Raw genomic sequence first — 13,460 nt, 5'->3', positions numbered from 1 at the left:
TTAGTTCAGATCCTCTGAGAAGCAGATACAAAGACAGAATTAGATGTGCAAGAGGTTTATTGGAGAAAACACCTGTGAAGGATAAAGGAGAAGGGAGGAGCAGTGGCAGAAAGAGCCTACATTTGTGAAAGGAGAGAAGGAAGGAAGCATTGGGTAGGAAGAGTCTCAGATTACAGTGCATCTTGAGAAAGTCTCTGTAAGGCCAGTGGAGAATCACAGGCAAACATTGCCTATTAGAGGGGTTCTCTGTGGGCAGAAATGGTGCAGCATTAGCACCCCAGGCATGTTCAGGCGTTGGATAGAAGCAGCCAGGGGAAACCTGAATATTGAGCCAGACAGAAAGGTGTGGCAGCCGGAGGCTCTCAGCCAGCTGCACTTCTCACAGCAAGTTCTCTTGAAGAACAAGCTGAGCAGTGCACCTCTGCGCAGACCTGGCATGTCTGCTGTGACTTATGGGAGTTGGCCCCCAGGGGTTTTGTTGACACAGTGACCTTTCGAACAACCAGAAAACAGTTGTGGGCCTAGCAAGAGCTCTCGGTGTCCTAGGGGTACCGAACTAAACTCTCCCCCATGGCCATCCCCTGGCTTTATAGCTGGACCACTGCCTCTGCCCTCTTTTTTTTTTTTTTTTTTTTTTGAAACTGTCTTGCTCTGTTGTCCAGGGTGGAGTGCAGTGGCATGATCTCGGCTCACTGCTATCTCCACCTCCTAGGTTCCAGCATTTCTTGTGCCTTAGCCTCCCGAGTAGCTGGGACTACAGGTGTGTGCCACCATGCTCCGCTAATTTTTGTATTTTTAGTAAAGATGGGGTTTCGCCATGTTGGCCAGGCTGGTCTTGAACTCCTAACCTCAAGTGATCCACCCACCTTGGCCTCCCAAAGTGCTGGGATTACAGATGTGAGCCACCACGCCTGGCCTCTGCCCTTCATTTGACCATGGAAAACATGTACCATCACTGTGCTGAAATACTCATGCTATAATATTCAGGACATTTTCTTTGCAATTTACCCAACTCACTGCAGGTTTTGATTATGTTTGGTTTATGTCTTTGTCATTAATTGGTGGATATTGATGCTCACCTTTGTCTACTTTCCTCTCTCATAGGCTCACATCCTTAGCTGGGGTGGAGGGAGCAGACTCACTCAGAGGCCAAATCTAGATGCTAGTGTCATGGACCTTTCCAGGATATAGTCCAATCTTATTCTCAATGTGATTATCTGGCTGGACTTAAACTCCAGGGACAGCCTGAGAGGGAAGGGAAGTTCCCTCAAAGAGAGTGTCCAGGGACTTGCATACATGTGAATGTCAGATTTTCTGTAGCGTCCTTCTACTGAGCTCTTCAGCTCATCACTGCCTGATCCTTGCTTCAGCAGAGGACTCATCTACAGAGGAGAACTCATAGAGGCAAAGGGAGTCACAGGATCAGCCCTGATCTGCCACTGTGAGGGGACAAGGAGGACCAAGTTCAGGCCAGGTCATTTACTGCCCCCTGAGCCCTCTAGCAGGAAAGCTGTGCCAGCCTCAGCCTTGGGGTAGGGCACTGGGGAGCAGAAAGAGATGAGGAACTTCAAGGGTTCGAGAAGGAGGAGCCATTCCTGCCAGTGACCCAGCAGTGGCCCCAGACTTGCTGGGCTGCTGCCTCACTGCCTGGTTGCAGATGGAGAAAAGCAGATATTCAGCCTCACAGCAGCCCAAGGAGCAGAAGCCCACCAAGCATCACCTGATTATTTTTCTGTTCTCAGTGCTAGAGAGACTGAGCTGCCTCTGTGAATCCCACCAGAGCCCACGGGCAGCAGAGTCCTCAGAATCCAAGCATCGTGGCCAGAGGGGCCACCAGAGCAGAGGAGTCCGTGAGAAGTGGAGATCAGGCTGGGCTCTTAATGTGCTGCTTTGAAGGGCCACAGGCTGCCTGGTGGAAGGCACTGGAAACAGACCCAAGAATAGGGGGGTTGGTTGGGTGGGGCCAGTCTTTCTGGTTGAGGAGCTAAGCAGAGTTGGGGGTCAGCTGACTCCTGGCAGCACAGGCACCCCTCTCTCCCCCATGAGAATTTATAATAAGCCTCTTCCGTAGGAGCTGACAGACACAGTGGCAGGCCAGTCTCCTGGAAGTTCTGCTGCCTGGGTACAGGTGTCCAGTAATAAAAAAAAAAGAGAGCTTTTCTGACAGATGAAAGAATGAGCTGGCCTAACTATGGCAGGAAAGCCAGAAAGGAAAACGCTAGCCCCTGTGCAACTTTTGGGGAGGGGTATTTGAGTTTTGCCCACTGAGACTATCCTCAAACCAGGTACCAACAGATAAAAAAATGACTAGATAGAGGACTGGGGGAGCAATGGCCACAGAGGAGGATGAGAAAAGGAAGGAGGCCCATAATTGCAGCTCAGATGCTGGCCCTCCCTGAGGCCTTTCTCAGCTACTGACTAGTTAGCCTTTTCTTCCTCTGAAGTCCCATGGTTCCTAGTGCATACTTCTAGGACAGCTTTCAACCCATGCTGTTACTTGTCTATCCTACAAACTGAGGCTTTCCAAAGGCAAGAGCCAGGTCTTCTCTTTGTACTTGGTACATAGTAGTAGCAAGTGTGTGATAAATGTTGAATCAGTGGAAGGCCTGATGATTGATTGGATGGAGGGAGAGGTATGTGTGTAACACGTGTGAATGGAAGGATGGATGACCAGGTAGATAAGTAGTTGGATGGATAAATGGATTAATGGAATGATGGATGGGAAGAGGAACTTCTGCAGGAAGAGAAATCACAAATCTCAATGAACATCTGGTGGTTGGCATATTGCCTCTTAAAATGAGACAACTGGAAGGAAGGAGAGATGTTCCACTAAAGAAGCAATAGCAGGAGCTTGGGGTCCAGGATGGAAGAAGTGGTCAAGGCAGGGCTGGGTCCTGGGCTTGGCTTCTGATGGTTGTTGGAGTCTCTTGGTTATAAAGGAGACAGAGCAAGCAGATTCTGGTATTCTAGTCCAGGCGCTACCACAAGCTTCTGATGATCTTGAGCAAGTCCCTTCTCTGAGTCTCAGTCTCCTCACCTGTCACCTTCACCACCTTATGTGATCTTGCAGACCACATGAGGAAGGGAGTTTTGCACAGCATAAAACTCCACGCACAGAAGAATGGAGTGCAGCAGTGGCATGAGAGCTTAGGAGTCAGGAAGTCCTAGATTCAGATTCTTGCTCTGTTGCTCCAGCACTTACTGGCTGGGCCAGCTGAACAAGCCTTTAAACCTTCTGTTTCCTCACAAGTGAAATGAGCAAAATAATATCTATCTTGACGAATTGTTGTGAGGTTTCAAAATAAGTCACAGAAAGTGCCTGACATCCAATACATGGAAGCCAATATTACATACAATGGACTGATCAGGGCTGCTGTGTGTATCTGTGCAGCTGACACCAGGACACAGGCTGGGTCTCCAGAGGAAGGAAGGAACACCTCCTCATTCTCACAAAGGTACTGTCTGCTCTCTGAATTCTGCACCTAGGGGGCTGCCTCCAACAAGGCTGGGATGAAAAGTATCATCTTCAGCTCTAATTCCTTACCTTCCACAGAGAAGTCTGAAGGCCAGACTCTGAACTTGGCTGATGACCTAATCTGGTTGGGCCCAGACATCTTCCTCCCACAGTAGGAAGATCATGATGCCGCCATCTGAGGCGGGGGAGCCCTCTGTATCTGGGAGGACTGTTCACATTCCTTAAAGAGCCAGGCAGAGTGGGAAGCTCCAGCACTCAAAGTCCTGCCACCAGCCCATGCCAGAAGCCTGTCATTCCACCATTCTACGGCATTGTTCTCTTGGTTTAGGAAATCATCCCCATGTCGATGCAAAAGTCAGCTCATCATAGTAAGGAGCCACCATTTGCCGATTACTTCTTTGTGTCAGACCCTGCACTAAGAGGGGTCAGGACACCTTTTCCCTTTTCTTTATTTTGAAGATGCCCATTGAACTACTTTATAGTTATAACTATTTTATAACAATGAACATCCACGACCTAGATTCACCATTGAACATTTGCCATATTTGTTTTATCTCTCTCTATATGTATGTTAGGCTAAACCATTTCAGACTCCATTACAGACATCATGATGCTTCATCCCAAAAAACTTCTGCATGTGTCTCCTAAGGAAAAGAACACTCTGCTATCTAACTGAATACCGTACTCAACACTAAGGCATTTTACCTTAATACAACAGTATTATATAAGTCCACATTAAAATTTTCCCAGTTGCCTGAATAACATGTGTTATGACTTTAAAAAAAATCCAGGATTTAGGCAGGGCACGGTGGCTCATACCTGTAATCCCAACACTTGGGGAGGCCGAGGAGAGCAGATCACTTGAGATCAGGAGATAGAGACCAGCCTGGGCTACTTAGCAACACCCTATCTCTTAAAGAAAAAAAAATTCAGCTTTCAATCAAGGGTCATGTACTACATTTTGTTGTCACGGCTTCTCAGCCTCCTCTAATCGAAAACAGACTTCATTTGATTATTATTATTATTTTGGTCTTTCATACCATTGCCATTTTGAAGCATTCAAATCTGCTGTTTTGCAGAACATCCCTTAATTTAGATTTTCTGATGGCTTCCTCATGTCAGATTCCGGTGGACCTGCACATTTCATCCTCATAGTAACTCTGACAAGTTTTTTGACTCCATTTTATGGAAATAGGGGCTGAGGCTCAGAGAGGGCTGTCCCATGCTACTAAGAGGCTGCCCTGGGACTGGATGCTGGTAGTTTGCTTTGTGCCCTCATATGTCATACAGCTGTGATGTCTTAGCAGTTGGATTCTTTTTATGATGGCTTCATTTATCAGCCCCCTTTAGCACCTTGAACAGCCCCCTTTAGCCACAAATGAACAGCAGAGTTTGACAGGGTCTGGCTTGGGAGAAAGAAAGGTAATCCAGGGCAGGGGACACCTGCAACATACCATCTGCAGTGAGCCCTGGCCTCCATAGTCAGCCCTGTCTGGAACCCCTCCACCCCAAATGGTACTTTTAGGCTACCTTAGAAATATGACTTTCTCTGACCCTTCTAGACCTCCAGGGAAAGCGATGTATCACACACACACACACACACACACACACACACACACACACACACACACAGTACTTAGGATGTAACAATCCTCTGGGTACAGTCATCACTGAATTCTGTCCTGTTGCCTAGCAACCCTAGGACATTTCAGCCCTTTCCAGCCAGAGAGTGGGTGGAGGGGGCAACCACATGGCTGGCTGGTACCTTCTTACTCTGGGGGTCTCCTCATGATCAGTTGCTTAACAGCCACGGTGGTCCTTGCACTCTGGGGAGTTACCTTCCTACTCCCAGGGGATGAGCAATCTCTTTAAGGTCTTTCCTCCTGGGTTGGGAGCCACACAAGTATGCCATGGAATATGGAGCTCCTCTCTGGGCAGAGTGCCTGAGAGCTAAGGGGAGGATGACACCTCCCCCTGCAGTGACTCTTTAAGAGAAAAGGGTGAAAGGAGAAGATCCAGGTAAGAACCTCATCATGTCAGGAGAGTTAAGCTTCTCACAGAATGGTTCCACAGACATTCAGAGACCTGCTGGCCAGGAGTGCTGGGTTTGGGGCCTGGCCATGCTGCTCCGTGAAAGGAGAGAGATGGATGGTCCATATGCCTGGGCAGATCCTAATTATCCAAGTCTGCAGTTACTCTTGAATATATGTGTATTACTTTAACCCTCTTGTTTGGGTAAAGTTTAGGCCAAGCATCATTACCTGGGGTGTTCAGGACCCCTTAGGGGTCTGTGGACAGAATTCAGGGTATTGGTAAAGTTGGGGGGGGGGAGTTACCCATTTTCACTAACGTCTTCTGAAATATATAAAATATTTTATGAAATAGTAAAATCTGTGACTTTGTCATTTATAGAAATCATAGATTTTTTATATAACTTTACAGTTGTTGAAATGTCAATTATACTCACCACCACTTAGAAATTAAGGGAATTGGCCGGGCACGGTGGCTCACACCTATAATCCCAGCACTTTGGGAGGCCGAGGCGGGCAGATCACGAGGTCAGGAGATCAAGACCATCCTGGCTAACATGGTGAAACCTCATCTCTACTAAAAGTACAAAAAAATTAGCCTGGCGTGGTGGCGGGTGCCTGTAGTCCCAGCTACTCAGGAGGCTGAGGCAGGAGAATGGCGTAAACCCGGGAGGCGGAGATGGCAGTGAGCTGAGATTGCGCCACAGCACTCTAGCCTGGGCGATAGAGCAAGACTCCATCTCAAAAACAAAAAACAAACAAAGAAAAAAAGAAATTACGGGAATTATTAAATCTGTCATGAGATCCTTCATGTGTTCATAGGTATAGTAGTCCCCTCTGCCCACGAGGGAAATGTTTCCAAGAGCCCCAGTGGAACTGTGACTAGTACCAAACCCAATATATACTATGTTTTTTTCTATACATACATTCGTAACTATGATAAAGTTTAATTTATATATGAGACATGGTAAGAGACTGACAACTATAACAATCATAAAATAAAGAAATTATATTGTAATAAAAACTGTATGAATGTGATATATCTCTCTTATTCTCAGAATATCTTATTGTACTATATTCTTGTGTTCTTCTTGTGAAGAGAAAGGGACAGTGTGGGATGGTGCCAGGTTCCATCATGCTACTCAGAATGGTGTGCAATTTAAAATTTATGAATTGTTTATTTCTGGCATTTCCCACTTCATATTTTTGGACCATGGTTGACTGCAAGTAACTGAAATTGCAGAAAGCAAAACCACAGATAAGGGGACAGTGAATGCTATACATATCAATATAGTATTATATAAAATATTTTTTAAATTTTGATAATTTCAATATAATTAGTTTCATTTGCAATCTGATGTGTTTTTTATGCAAGGCATTTTTCTGAGGCTTCAAACCACCAAAGGGGGCTGTGGTACAAAAAAGGTTAAGAGTCTTGGGTTTTTGTCAAACGAGGACTCAAGGAAGTATTTTTGGGAGTCTTCTACTTTTGAACTTTAAATATTGATAGTAATTAAACAAATTATTATATAATATTCCTAGTAGCTGGAATGACTGCCTTATACACTGCCACTCCACTGCCGTTTCTGAGTTTACATTGACAACAGAGGTGGAGCCAAGCAGTTCCACCCAAATTGTTCCATTCTAATTAGGAAAAAAACGGGCAGACCTAATAAGTAAATGGTGATGATATTTAAAAAGTGGTGCAGGCCGGGCGCGGTGGCTCAAGCCTGTAATCCCAGCACTTTGGGAGGCCGAGACGGGCGGATCACGAGGTCAGGAGATCGAGACCATCCTGGCTAACACGGTGAAACCCCGTCTCTACTAAAAATACAAAAAAACTAGCCGGGCGAAGTGGCGGGCGCCTGTAGTCCCAGCTACTCGGGAGGCTGAGGCAGGAGAATGGCCTAAACCCGGGAGGCGGAGCTTGCAGTGAGCTGAGATCCGGCCACTGCACTCCAGCCCCGGCGACAGAGTGAGACTCTGCCTCAAAAAAAAAAAAAAAAAAAAAAAAAAAGTGGTGGAGAAGTTGAGCCCTTAGCATAACGAAGTTGCTAAACTCAAAAAACGTGTACTCTACCGGTTGGCACCACAGTCAGGTGGGTAGAATTCAGTTGCAGAAAACACAGTATCATTTGCCATATAAAGTTAATGATGTTAATCTGAATTGTTTCTGTTGTAATTTTGTTTGAATTTGTAAGTTTTGGGTTTTTTTACTTAGCATATGTGTCTGTAGCTTCATGTTTGTTCTTGCTTGAGTACATGCCCAGAGATCTGGGCATTTTTTCTTATTCTTTCATTGGGGGTACTTAACTCATGCACGAGAAATGCTGCACTCTGTTACTTACTGATAACTCTTCATGTTTCCCTCTTTATTTATTATTATTATTACTATTATTATTATTATTATTAAGATGGAGTCTCACTCTGTCGCCCAGGCTGGAGTACAGTGGCGTGATCTCAGCTCACTGCAAGCTCCGTCTCCCGGGTTCACGCCATTCTCCTGCCTCAGCCTCCCGAGTAGCTGGGACTACAGGCACCCGCCACCATGTCTGGCTAATTTTTTGTATTTTTAGTAGAGATGCGGTTTCACCATGTTAGCCAGGATGGTTCTGATCTCCTGACCTCATGATCCGCCCGCCTCAGGCTCCCAAAGTGCTGGGATTACAGGCATGAGCCTCTGCACCCAGCCGATATATTCTTTCTTAAATCTGTGGCCAGGCCTATAATTGTCATAATGAAAATTAGAAAACCTACGAAATGTCAGAGGATTCAACTTTAAAGTCTGTCTCAAAGGACTCAGAAAGTAGTGATTCACTTTGACCCCCTCAAAGATCAAATATCAAGCAATTTACCAGTTAGTGTTTTTAAATGGTGTGTAGCCCTTAGCGGACTCTAAGACCAATAAGATGGCATTGTCATTCCCAGAAGTGCAGACTCCTCTCTGTCCTGCTCCCCCACTAATCTTTTGAACATCCCAGCTGCTCACATTGCCCCCCGACAACATGGTAGCTTTTCCAATTGTTCTGGTGACCTCACTGTATGTTTCTGTGCTACTCAACAGTCTGTGGAGTGGTGGCCAGTCTTGGACAGTGCTCTAGTCCCATGACTGTGCCCTTCTTTGCGGGTAGCTTCCTCTTGGCATTGCCTCCTCCCTGCCCTCAGGAGACACTCTCTTCTCTGCCATCTTTCTCTGTGGTGTCGTGTCCTTACTCAAAAATACAAGTCCCTGTATCACCACACCTGACTCCTTGATATCGGGTGGTTTCTCTTCTATCATTCCAGTTCTTGAAGTGTCTAGAAAGTTCAGTTTTACATTCCTTTTCTAGAAGCAACCTGGAAAATAAGTCTTCCAGGACCTGGCTGGAGGATACAGCTTGAGGAACATCACCCAGAAGAGCATTAAAGGATGTTTCTTTTTTTTTTTTTTCCCAAATCAATAGGTCTTTTATTGCATCATTTAAATATCACAAGTAGGTTTTAGGAGCCATCTGCCATCTTGTTTCTGTAGCTGGACAACTCTTAGATCTTAGTCATCAGCCTGCCTAACAGTTACTTTTTCAGAGACATAGATGCCATCCAAAAATTTCCTGATATCCTTGTTTTTAACTGTTGTGGCTTGCTGAATTTGAAACAAGCTGAGTGTCATTTCCTTCAAGGATTAATTTATCTTTCTGGGCTCGAGATACTGAACAAGCAACACCTGGTCTCATCTGAACCCTGCAGATGTATTTTTCACCCAAGAAATTTCGGATTTCCACAAGAGACCCATTCTCCTGGATAATGATGTTGATGGGGAAGTGAACATACACAGACCTCATCTTGTAACAGAAGCCCAGTGTAACACCCTTGATCATGTTCTGTACATGACTACAAATATGTCAAGCCAGAGCCTCTTTTTTTTTTCTTTCCAATAAGACTGAGTTCTACATTGATGTGATTGAAGTTCCTCCACAGGGTTGCTCTGGGGCCTTTTTTTTTTTTTTTTGAGACAGAGTCTCGCTCTGTTGCCCCGGCTGGAGTGCAATGGCCGGTTCTCAGCTCACTGAAAGCTCCGCCTCCTGGGTTCACGCCATTTTCCTGCCTCAGCCTCCCGAGTAGCTGGGACTACAGGTGCCCGCCACCTCGCCCGGCTAGTTTTTTGTATTTTTTAGTAGAGACGGGGTTTCACCATGTTAGCCAGGATGGTCTCGATCTCCTGACCTCGTGATCCGCCCGTCTCGGCCTCCCAAAGTGCTGGGATTACAGGCTTGAGCCACCGCGCCCGGCCGCTCTGGGGCCTTTCACGATAACTGTGTGTCCCTTTAGAGTAATGTCGACATTTTCTGGAATGTCGATAGTCTGATTGCTGAAAATGGTCTTCATTCTCACAGTAGACGTGGCAAAGAAAGACAGGATGTTTCTAGACCATGGTTTTGTTTTTGTTTTGTGATAAAAAAACATGTAACATCAATTTACCCTCTTAACAATTTAAAAATGTACAGCACGGGCCGGGCGCAGTGGCTCCAGCCTGTAATCCCAGCACTTTGGGAGGCCGAGACGGGCGCATCACGAGGTCAGGAGATCGAGACCATCCTGGCTAACACGGTGAAACCCCGTCTCTACTAAAAATACAAAAAACTAGCCGGGCGAGGTGGCGGGCGCCTGTAGTCCCAGCTACTCCGGAGGCTGAGGCAGGAGAATGGTGTAAACCCGGGAGGCGGAGCTTGCAATGAGCTGAGATCCGGCCACTGCACTGCAGCCTGGGACACAGAGCCAGATTCCGTCTCAAAAAAAAAAAAAAAAAAAAAGTACAGCACGGTATTAACTACGTACACACTGTTGTACAGTAGAGCTCCATAACCTTTTCATTTTGCATGACCGAAACCCTAATTCCCCATTTCCCCTCCCTCCCCACCATCCCCTAGCAACCACCACTCTACTTTCTGTTTCTATGAGTATGATTACTTTAGATACCTCATCTAAGTGGAATCATACAGTATTTGTCCTTTTTGACTGGCTTATTTGCTTAGCATAATATCCTCAAGGTTCATCCATGTTGTAATACGTACCTGAATTTCCTTCTTTCTAAGGCTGAATAATATTCCATTATTACACCACATTTTCTTTCTTTCATCCAACAATGGACATTAGGTTGTTTTCACATCTTGGTTATTGCGAATAATGCGGCAATGAATGTGGGCATGCAAATATTTCTTTGAGATCTTTATTTCAAGTCTTTTGGATATATTCCCAGAAGTGGGATTATTGGATCATATGGTAGCTCTATTTTTAAGTTTTTGAGGAACCTCCGTAGTGTTTTCCGTAATAGATGCACTATTTACAATCCTACCAACAGTGTGCAAGGTTTTCAATTTCTCTCCATTCTCATCAACACTTGTTTGTGATGAGGTTTCCTTAGGTTGCTCAGGCTTGACTCATATTCCTGGGCTCAAGCAATCCTCCTGCCTCAGCCTCCTGAGTAGCTGGAACTACAGGCATGTGCCACTGTCCCTGACTAACATTGTTTTTTGGTTTTGTTTTGTTTTTTATGGTGGACATCCTAACGGATGTGAGGTGATAATTCACTGTGGCTTATGATTTGCATTTCCCTAATTAGCCTTTTATAGGCTCGTAGACCATTTGTATATCTTCTTTGGAGAAATGTCTATTCAAGACCTTTGCCCACTTTTTAATCAGGGTTTTTTGTTTGTTTGTTTGCTACTGAATTGTAGAAATTATATATTCTGGGTATTAGCCCATTATCAGATATATGCTTTGCAAATATTTTCTCCCATTCCATAGGTTGCCGCTTCACACTATTGTTTCTTTTGCTGTGCAGAGGTCTTTAAGTTTGATGTAGTCTCATTTTTACTTTTGTTGCCTGTGCTTTTGGTGTTACATCTAAGAAACCAGTGCCCGTTCCAATGTCATGAAGCCTTCCCCCTATGTTTTCTTCTTGTAGTTTTATAGTTTAAGATCTTATGTTTAGGGCTTTAATCCATTTTGAGTTAATTTTTGTATATGACATAAGGTAAGAGTCCATCTACATTCTTTTACATGTGGATGTTGTTTCTCAGCACCATTTGTTGAAAAGACTCCCCTTTCCCCATCGTGTAGTCTTGGCATCTTTGCTGAATATCATTTGACCATATATGTGTGGGTTTATTTCTGGGCTCCCTATTTTGTTCCATTGGTCTATATGACTATCTTTATGCCAGCACCATACTATTTTGTTTACTATAGCTTTGTCATGTTTTGAAATCCAGAAGTGGGAGGCCTCTAGCTTTGTTCTTCTCTCTCAGATTGTTTTTTTTACTATTTGGGGTCTTCTTAGATTCTATATGAATTTGAAGATGATATTTTCTATTTCTGCAAAACATGCCATTGGTAGACCAGGGTTCCTTAACCTGTGGTCTCAGAATCCCTGGATGGCATTGAGGGTGCTGAGGGCCCCTGACACTTTGTGTTTCTGCTGATAAGCATTTTTATCTGGTCGCTGCTGAGACATGTAGGTTCCCAGGAGCCTACAGTCTAGGCTCCTAATTCCACACTTCACAAAGTCAAGAGTAATGGCCATGGGCAGTGGATTTGTCATGATGCAAGGGGAAATCACATATAAGCATCAAATTCAAAGAAGCTCATGGAATACAAATCCGGCTTTTTTTTTTTTTTTTTTTTTTTTTTTTTTTTTTTTTTTTTGAGACAGGGTCTCTCGGTCACCTGTGCTGGAGTACAGTGATACAATCATAGCTCACTGCAGCCTCAGACTCCTAGGCTCAAGTGATTCTTCTCCCTCACCCTCCTGAGTAGCTAAGCCTACAGGTGCACACCACCACACTTGGCTAATTTTTTTTTTCTTTTTCTTTTTTTTGAGATGGAGTCTTGCTCTGTTGCCAGGCTGGAGTGCAGTGGTGCGATCTTGGCTTACTGCAACCTCTGACTCCCTGGTTCAAGCAATTCTCCTGCTTCAGCCTCCCGAGAAGCTGGGATTACAGGCACGTGCTACCACGCCCAGCTAATTTTTGTATTTTTAGTAGAGACGGGGTTTCACCATGTTGGCCAGGGTGGTCTCCATCTCCTGACCTTGTGATCCACTTGCCTTGGCCTCCCAAAGTGCTGGGATTACAGGCACGAGCCACCGTGTCTGGCTCGTGCTTGGCTAATTTTAAAAAATTGTTTTGTAGAGATGGGGGGGGTCTCACTGTGTTGTACAGGCTGGTCTTGAACTCCTGGCCTTAAGTATTCCTCCCACCTCAGTTACAAAGTGTTGGGATTACAGGTGTGAGCCACCATGCCCAGCCAATCTGACTTTATTATTACTTACTATTGTTGCTGTTGGATTTGTTCAGTTAGCATTGTGACACTCTGGGGAAAATATTGCTGTCTTAATCTATACACTCATATAAGAGTTTATTACATAGGGAACATTAACTGATTATTGCAATGGATAGTATTTTGCCCTAAAATGGATGTCCACTTTTCTCAAAACCTGTCCCTTTTCTGTTTGGCTCTCTAGTGGTGTATCGTCTTAGGCTGTAAGTCCCACAGGAACTGGACAGTATCAATTTTATTTTTTTTGTGTTTGTTTTTGAGATAGGATCTTGCTCTGTTAAAAGCCCAGGCTGGAGTGCAGTGGCACAATCACCCCTCACTGCAGCCTCAATCTCCCAGGCTCAAGCAATCCTCCCACAGCCTCCCAAGTAGCTGGTACGACAGGCATGCACCACCACACCAGGCTAATTTTTGTATTTTTTGTAGAGGCGTGCTCTTGCTATGTTACCCAAGCTGGTCTTGAACTCCTGGACTGAAACAATCCACGTGCCTTGGCCTCCCAGAGCACTGGGATTACAGGTGAGCCACCTCTCTGGACCGCTAGTATTTTTTTTTTTTTTTTTTTTTGAGACAGAGTCTCGCTCTGTTGCTCAAGCTAGAGTGCAGTGGCACGATCTCAGCTCACTGCAACCTCTGCCTCG

The 13,460-nt window shown here is 45.0% G+C and overlaps 1 pseudogene; it reads right to left on the bottom strand.

Moving 5' to 3' along the window:
* Nucleotides 1–9,034: 9,034 nt before the first annotated feature.
* LOC115897679 lies at nt 9,035–9,870 on the bottom strand (annotated as a pseudogene).
* Nucleotides 9,871–13,460: the final 3,590 nt, after the last annotated feature.

The sequence above is a fragment of the Rhinopithecus roxellana genome, chromosome 5, assembly GCF_007565055.1.
Source record: "Rhinopithecus roxellana isolate Shanxi Qingling chromosome 5, ASM756505v1, whole genome shotgun sequence".
Lineage (NCBI taxonomy): Eukaryota > Metazoa > Chordata > Mammalia > Primates > Cercopithecidae > Rhinopithecus > Rhinopithecus roxellana.
Note: the sequence above shows the minus strand (reverse complement) of the source record. Positions and strands in the feature narration are given on the sequence as shown.